This window comes from Leptidea sinapis, chromosome 2 (assembly GCF_905404315.1).
Source record: "Leptidea sinapis chromosome 2, ilLepSina1.1, whole genome shotgun sequence".
NCBI lineage: Eukaryota > Metazoa > Arthropoda > Insecta > Lepidoptera > Pieridae > Leptidea > Leptidea sinapis.
Genome location: NC_066266.1, coordinates 25,516,035 through 25,524,119, shown reverse-complemented (window position 1 = coordinate 25,524,119; position 8,085 = coordinate 25,516,035).

The window sequence follows — 8,085 nt, the reverse complement described above, 5'->3', positions numbered from 1 at the left end:
TTAAATAAGATATTTGTAGTAATAATTTAATAGTAACTTATACATTCTCATCATATTATAAGCTTGCAAGCGATTTTGCTATCGCAAATCAGATTCAGTTCGACGCAACACTCGCTAGTAATCGAATGTGTGCTTGCGACACCATCTCTCCAACATAAGTTCCGCACCACGCATGCTCATGCTGAGTGTCGATTTCGGTTTTCGACTTATTTGAAAATCATCTCCATTACGGAGGTCTGTCCTTTTCCGCAGCAGCCTATTTAAAATTTTGTGTACAATTTGACTTATATTCGGGACACTGGTGGCCACCAAAGAAGATAATATTCTGTTGAAGTTTTTGGACATGTTTTAAAATTATGATTGTCAGAACATATGGAACAAACTTCATTATTTCTATAATATTTTGCGATATGGCGAAATTTCATACAAGGCAGACACTGTTTTACAGGGGGTACATATACATTAACCTCATGCCTCCGAACGCAGTGTTTAAATTCTCTTTGATGCCTCCAGTGATCAAGTGTTACATATTCAGGTAATAATGTTGATGCGAATGTGACTGCAACAGTTTGATACGGAACAAAGGAGACAACACCTTTACTCGCCTCATGAACCTTCTCACAGCAATTACTTTTTTACTAGAATGGTGGTGAACCATGGTGATGGGGAAGCGCACTAAACAATTTATATACACAAATATTAAATATATATAAACCAAGATAAACAATTTACAAAAATAAAAAATATATGCACAAAGAACAATATTCTAATCATTTTTTTTTTGTATAAACGCGACTTCCTTCGTTCACTCGTTCCCGCCAAAAAAAAGGAGAAGTTAGTATTTTTTTTTTCTTTTTCACTGCACAGTATGCGCACTCAGACATAAAAGCGGGGAAACGAGTTACAAAAGGAAAAGAAAAAGATAAACATGGAATTTAGAAAATTATTTACCGATGATATCATCAGACACCGGCAGATGATTCCATAAAGTGTGTGTGTGAGGCAACAACAGTTGTATAATATATTTAACATCATTACCTGGTAGCTCATGCTCTTCTATGTCTATCTCATCTTTGCACTCCTGTTTAATGAACGGTTCATGTTGACACTCTGGCAGATTGATGGATTCTAAAATTAAAACATCCATAAATTGTTGTTACGGAGGTCATGTCGAACGTCGAATTTTAGCGGGAGCAATAGTCATAGATCCGACATTTTCACTTAGATACAGACTCAAGCTTATCATGAGTGTTATATTCCGAATTAACATTTAAATTCAATGACGTTCTATACATATGGACATATCATTCGCAGTCTGATGACGGAACGGCAAAAGTGTGCTTAAAGACAATGTAAGTACACTTTTCTCCTCAGTCGTGTGTCAATCAACAAGCATAAGTGTGCTATAAAAAGTGCTTAAATAATACATTAATGACTCAAAAAAAAGATGGTGTGACTTATCATCGGTAAGGTTATTTTATTTATATAAGATTGATATGCAAGAAGCGTAAGTAATTTAATAAAAACGAATATTTTTTCATTAAATATGGTACAATTATTGACAAGTCCCCAGACAAGATCCGCTTCTCAGAATGGAACACAGTCAGAAATGAAAACAATAGAGTCGCTCTTTTTAACCGACGAGGTTTTCATGTTTATGTTTATTACGTCAGAACTTTCGACTGGGTGAACCGATTTTGATAATTATTTTTTTATTTGAAAGCTGGTGCTTCCCGTGTGGTTCAATTTGGTCGAGATCTGACAATGGCAACCATGAAAGTCTTAAGTTTGCTATGAATACGTGTGCAACAAATTTACAAATAACTTAATATGGCGCCAACCGACTATGATAACTCTTTGTTTATTGGAAAGGATATACTTTGAAGGTAGTTTGGTGAGAGTTTGGTTAGGTTCTGCTTATGGGTTCCATGACAAAGTAATGGAACTCTTTCGAACTCTAAGGAGCAAATTAACGATACTAGGCCGAATCTTTTTTATGCTAACAGGATATTTGAGTCACCTATCGTAACGTCGTTATGGTAAAGTAATTGTTGTAGTAAAATATGATGATCAATGGAACTCTTTATCTGTGGTAGAATTTCTAATAGGTAGATCTACACAAATTTAGACAAATTATTAGTTAGTGTAGTTCAAATTCACAAAAAATCTAGCCTAGTGAACAATGATTAGCAATTTTGTATTTTTTGTAATGTGAACAACTACATACGAGCTTACGATACGTGAACATTTACATACTAGTGCTATTTACACGTTATCACGTACTTAAGTATCGTTACCTAGTGATAATAAATATAAAAGCTAATATTTTTCAGATTTCTCGTATACGAGATAATGAAAGAGAATTGCCGCCAGTTGGTAGCAGGAGAGAGATGTAAAGAAATTTACAAACCAAATAAGCATATTTATATTTCAATACTAAAGTATTTAAGTTTATTTTTTATTTAACCACATTTAAAATTTGACAAAACCTGTCATACAAATAATATATTATGTTGATTTCCGCTTACACTACACCAAAAAGATACCCTGAAAAAGATATCTAAGTCCAAAAGACAAATTTTAGTTTAATCAAGGAATTTTTAGTTAAAAAAAGAAATTTCAATTACCAGTTTAACTAATTATTTTATTTCCCCAAAATTTCATTACTACAAAAAGGCCTAAAATACAATGTCAAACCGTGCCCTATATCCCACAAAACATTGGCAGAAGATTCAGAAGTGGCTTATCTTAGAAGTCAGTCAACAAGATATGGCATTTACAGATAAAACTTTGACTCTTATTAAAAAACGATCTATTACCAGAGTTAAGCAAAATAAATATGTCTTTCGTTCTTTAAAAAATATATCAAATGAAGAAAATTTAGTCAATTCAAAATGTCATACAGGTAATTGCATTGTTATTATTGATAAAAACTATTATGAACAAAAACATAATTATTAACAATTGTGCTTTCGACTACACAATTCAAGTAAAACATCTTTAGCTCCTGTCTATATTAACATGTACTAGGACGGACACAACTGAAATGCAAAGAGGTTTTCAACCAGTGTGTGTTGCCAGTGATGACTTACGGTACCCAGATGTGGTGGCTAACATAGGCCTGATGTGACAGGCATATCCCAAATATAAGTAGCATAATAATAAGTATATTTGTTTAAAACAAGCTGAACCAATTGTCCAGCTTCTCTCACAATGGCATGTATCAGTCATATGCCAGATCAAACTACTGGTTTTGAGGTACCATAAATTACCTTCTCCTCAAGGTATCATGTTGGTATGGCAAAAATAGGCTCCTACATGAAATAGGCATCTTTTAGAGGTCACTTTTGGAAAATAGCCCATCAAGACTTATACCTATTATAACATGCTTACAACCTGCAATATCCCCAAAACTGACATGACAACTCATCTGCTTAAACTGATAGGATTTTGAAATCATGTTAGGCAACTTGACTGATTGTGTGATCAATCAGGTCACTGAATAACCACCTTTTAACATTCGGAATAACATACAGGTCTAGGTGCAGAGGATGTTTGGCTGAAGATGAAACAGTCACTCACAAAATCATGGAATTTGCAGGAGTTGCCAAATAACAAGCATAGATATATATACAGTGGCTTTGAGAAGTCTGCAACATCCCAGGAGTGTTCTGAACTTCTGGAAGGAGTAGCTGGCCAACACTACATGCAAAGTGGACACAACAAATAAATCAGCAGGCTCAAATATATCAAATACATGAGCCTGTAGATTTATTTGTGTGCATCAAAGTTTATTGCATTATTTACTAACTTTTAAACAAGTTCCAATAATTTAAAACAATCTGTAAATTGGATATCAAAATTACCTGGTATTTCCTGTTCTGTGTCTTCGACAAACTGTTCAACCTTCATATTTTAAATATTACATAAAAATAATGTGTTTAAGTAAATGCCTAAGTTTGATAGCCTCGAAGAAACTCAGAATCACAGAACACTTTTACTCTCCACTCTGCTCAAATTTCAGATTAGTTTAATCTGGAAAAGTAGATGTTAGTTAGATTTTTTTTAAATAATTCGTTCTTTGCGAACAGGCTGGTTTGAATCTTTATTTCTCATAAGTCATAACCCAGGGGTGGGACAGACGCCTTATAGTGACGTTTTCAGAAGACTGTAGTGCCATCTGTTAGTTGGCACGAAAATGAAAGCTTCGTCAGCTGTCACTTGCTTTGAAACCTTTCAATTTTTCTTTAGTTGTGTGATGTGTCACTGCCCACTAGTCATAAAATGGCGGCTACTTCTAGTGTTAGCGCATGAATGTAGCTCTCGTGTTCCATTTTGCATATTTACACTACTAAAATTTAGTTTAATCTATCCTTTATGTTCTATGTGGTGGCAAAATTAAAAACTAACTCTACGCGCAATTTAACATGGTAAAAAATTGCAATACCTACATTAAAAAGTAGAGTTAGTTATTATATTGTGTCACAACATTAAAAATGAATTTTATAATTTCGAGCTTACTAATGGACAGCTCATAATGCGTAGAGAGGGGGCTCATCAAACTTAGCCCCACCAAAAAAAATTTGTTTCTATTTTTGAATTTTCAACATGGCATATCGTTAGTTCGTAGTTTGTTCTTAATGGTTCGCTATAAATAATTGTTTGTTCTTTTGTTGTTTATTTAAAAACAATAAATTAAAAACATGCCCTTTAGTTAGCCCCCGCCCCCTGTTAATGGGGGGAAACGCCTACTATTTGGTTCTGGCCCTCGCTGGCCGCTGCCGCGGCACGCTACGCTCGGCTCGTGCGTTGTTTTAACTGTTCTAACATAACCTAACCTAATAAATTTTAATGAATTGCATTTTTTTTTAAATAAATAAATCGAAAACAAACAAATGTTTATAGAGAACAATCAAGAACAAATGGCGAACTAACGATGTAATAAATAAAAATAAAAATAAAATCTGGGGGGGTAGCTTTCTTGAGCTTAGAGAGGGCTCTCTTTTCCCTATATATTATTATACTCTTTGTCATAGCCCCTCGTTTACACCAAGGCATTATATACATGTATTTGACAAGTTTCATGCAAATTACAAATACAAATTGTATGCAATGTTTTCTAAATACAAAAACATAAAACTTGTCGTAGACAATATTTTTATGAAACTTGTCTGATGAAATTGTTTGTCACCTATTAGTTGTCTACATGTATATGATCTCATGTTTTATACTTGTGTATAAACACAATAATGTAGGCTTGTAGCTAAACTTGTTTATGACATGTCAGTGCAGAAGTTAATGAATTTGACAACACAATTGACTACTGGTACAAACAATAGAAAGTGAAGGTACTGTGGAACTTTGCTTCAAGAGTGCAGTATACTTGTACATCATACAGAATGAAGAAAATTCAAGAAAACCACGCAAATACTGGTCGCGATCATTTTTGGGGAGACGACAGCAAGAATGGGCCTATCGTTCCTTATTGAATGATAAGAATAGAAGACAGACGTGGATTCAGAAATATTGTTAGAATGAGACCAGTAAATTTGGAGAATATGCTTCCAAAAGTTGCCCCATCTAGACATGTTCGTGAGATGACTGTAGGTAAGAGTTTCTTAAAACTGTGTGGAACTTCAATGGACAAAGTTTAAAAACACATATTTGAAAGTTTCCCGTCAATATTTCAACGATTTGAATAACCTGACAACCTATTATTGCTTCTTCTTAAATGAAGTGAACGCACGTGTCAGTAAGTATTTTATCAACAACACTTAATTCCCACAAGCACACAGCCGGTCTGAGGTTCGAGTCTCGTTAGGAGACGCCCCGCGACTGTTGTTGCGTAGTCTTTGCGGCCTCCACGGCCCACGTCCTACTTCGCTGTGAAAGCCAGGGCTGCTAACAGCACAGAGGAGGTTTTAGTCGGTATGGGGTGTCCGCTTACGCGGACACTCGAGTCCGACATATTACGCCCCGTTCCGGGGCGTAAATACGTAGCCGTATTTCGTCCTCTCAAAACAAAAAAAAAAAACAACACTTAGTTTCCCTACTGGTACATATGACTACTATGGTATGGATTTCTTTAAAGTTCAAAAGGACATTTTCGATGAAATGTCAACGCATATTTCTAAACTGAAAAATTTGTGGCATTAACTGAATCAGGAATTATTAAAAGCTGAAGAATGCTAGGAATTACGAGAACTTCTTTTAATCTGCAAGATTTTAGATACTTTGCAAGACAATTATTTTTCTTTTAAGTCGAGTTGGATGTTGATGTCTAAGAAGAACTGTCGATAATATTACCAGCCAACTTTGTGCGTATGAAAGAGCAATGATAGGAAGCAAAGAAGGCATGTCTAGTGAAGCACTTCTTACAAAGACAAGTAAAAAGTTTGTTGAACAAACCAAGGAACAGACACCTGGGAATAAAAAAGTTACTAAGTTCAGATGCTATGTTTGTAAAATGGTTGGTCACTTTAGGAAAGATTGTCCAAAGAATAAGCAAGATAGAGGGAACGGTAGTAGAAGCAGCAATATGATGGTACTACTGAATATGACTGAATGCAGTGAAGATCGTGAAGGGTGGTTTGTAGATAACGGAGCTACACATCATGTTATGATGAGAAAAGGGTTATTTGAGAATTTTGAGCACTTCAGCCAACCTCACACAGTTACTATGACTAATGGAAATGTCGTACAGTCTAGGAAAAGGGACAATTAGAATAAACCCTGATATTGGAGATGAGGTTTTTCTTAGTGATGTCTAGCTTGTTTCTTGTATGAGCAAGAATCTATTTTCGGTGCTAGCGACACAGGATAAAAATACAAATAGTTTGTTTGAGTCACGAGTAACATCGTGTTCTTTAAAGATAAACGGAGCTATCGCCATAACAGAAACTAGGAAAAGGTGTGGTGGCTTACTTAAACTGAACTGTTTAGCAGTGAAACCAAAGGTAGCCATATCGCTCAATTCAGTAGATACCTCCCAGCTTTACCATGAACGTATTGGCGATCAGGATAAAAGATATGTATAGACATAGAGAGTGCTCAATATTAAGGCAAAGGATAATGGTAATGGGATAATGGTAATATTTTGTGAAGGATGTATTTTTGGAAAGGCACACAGACAGAAGTTTGGCACTAGAGAAAAATAATACATAAATACATTCGGATGTTTGTGGTCCTTTTCCGCCATCAATCTCAAAGTTCCGATATTTTGTGCTTTTCAAAGATGAATTCATCCGCTTTCGTTATGTCTACTATATGAAAGCTAAATCTGAAGTACCTGAAAAGCTGAAGCAAATGCTGACCGAATCACAGGTAGCAGGATACAGAATAAAGTAGTTCCTTAGTGATAATGGTGGTGAATTCGATAACGAACTAGTCCGTTAAAGAACACCATAGGCTAATAATGCCATGTACGCCAACTTTCGTGAAACACAAGACTCCGTTTAAGCTGTAGTTTGGGAAGAAACCTAGAATAAAACACCTGAGAATTATCGTCTCTGTGTGTTATGCACATGTTTCTAAACAGAAAAGGAAGAAACAGGAAAGCTAAAAGATGCGGGTTGATTGGATACGACAATGATGATGGCTTTAGACTATAGAACAAAGACTCAAATTACATAGTCAGATCAAGAAACATAATATTTAATGAAAAGCCATTAAAAATAAAATTGCAAGAGCCAGGTGAGGAAATCACAGAAGTGGAAGTTCCTCTTCTAGTACGAGAAGAATGCAACGAGGAAGTGACAACGGCTCCAATTAACAATAAAATAACTGACGATATATAGTAAGAAATTTAGTTGGACTCATGCTATCGAGGAAGACAACTTTGAAGGCGCTGTGTCGAATCATGTAGAACCAATTGAACCAAGGGGAGAGAATAGAAATGACAATAGTTATTTTGAACACTTGGTTGAAATGATGATGAAGACGAAGATAGTCTTGTACAATTGATTAACCCGCGAGGTGCCAATCAGACGTCCGACGTCTGCTATCAAAACTACCGTTGAGTGCCAAACCAGACGTCGTACCAAAGAGCGTCGTACGTCTGCTTGGCACACAACGGTAGCAGATATT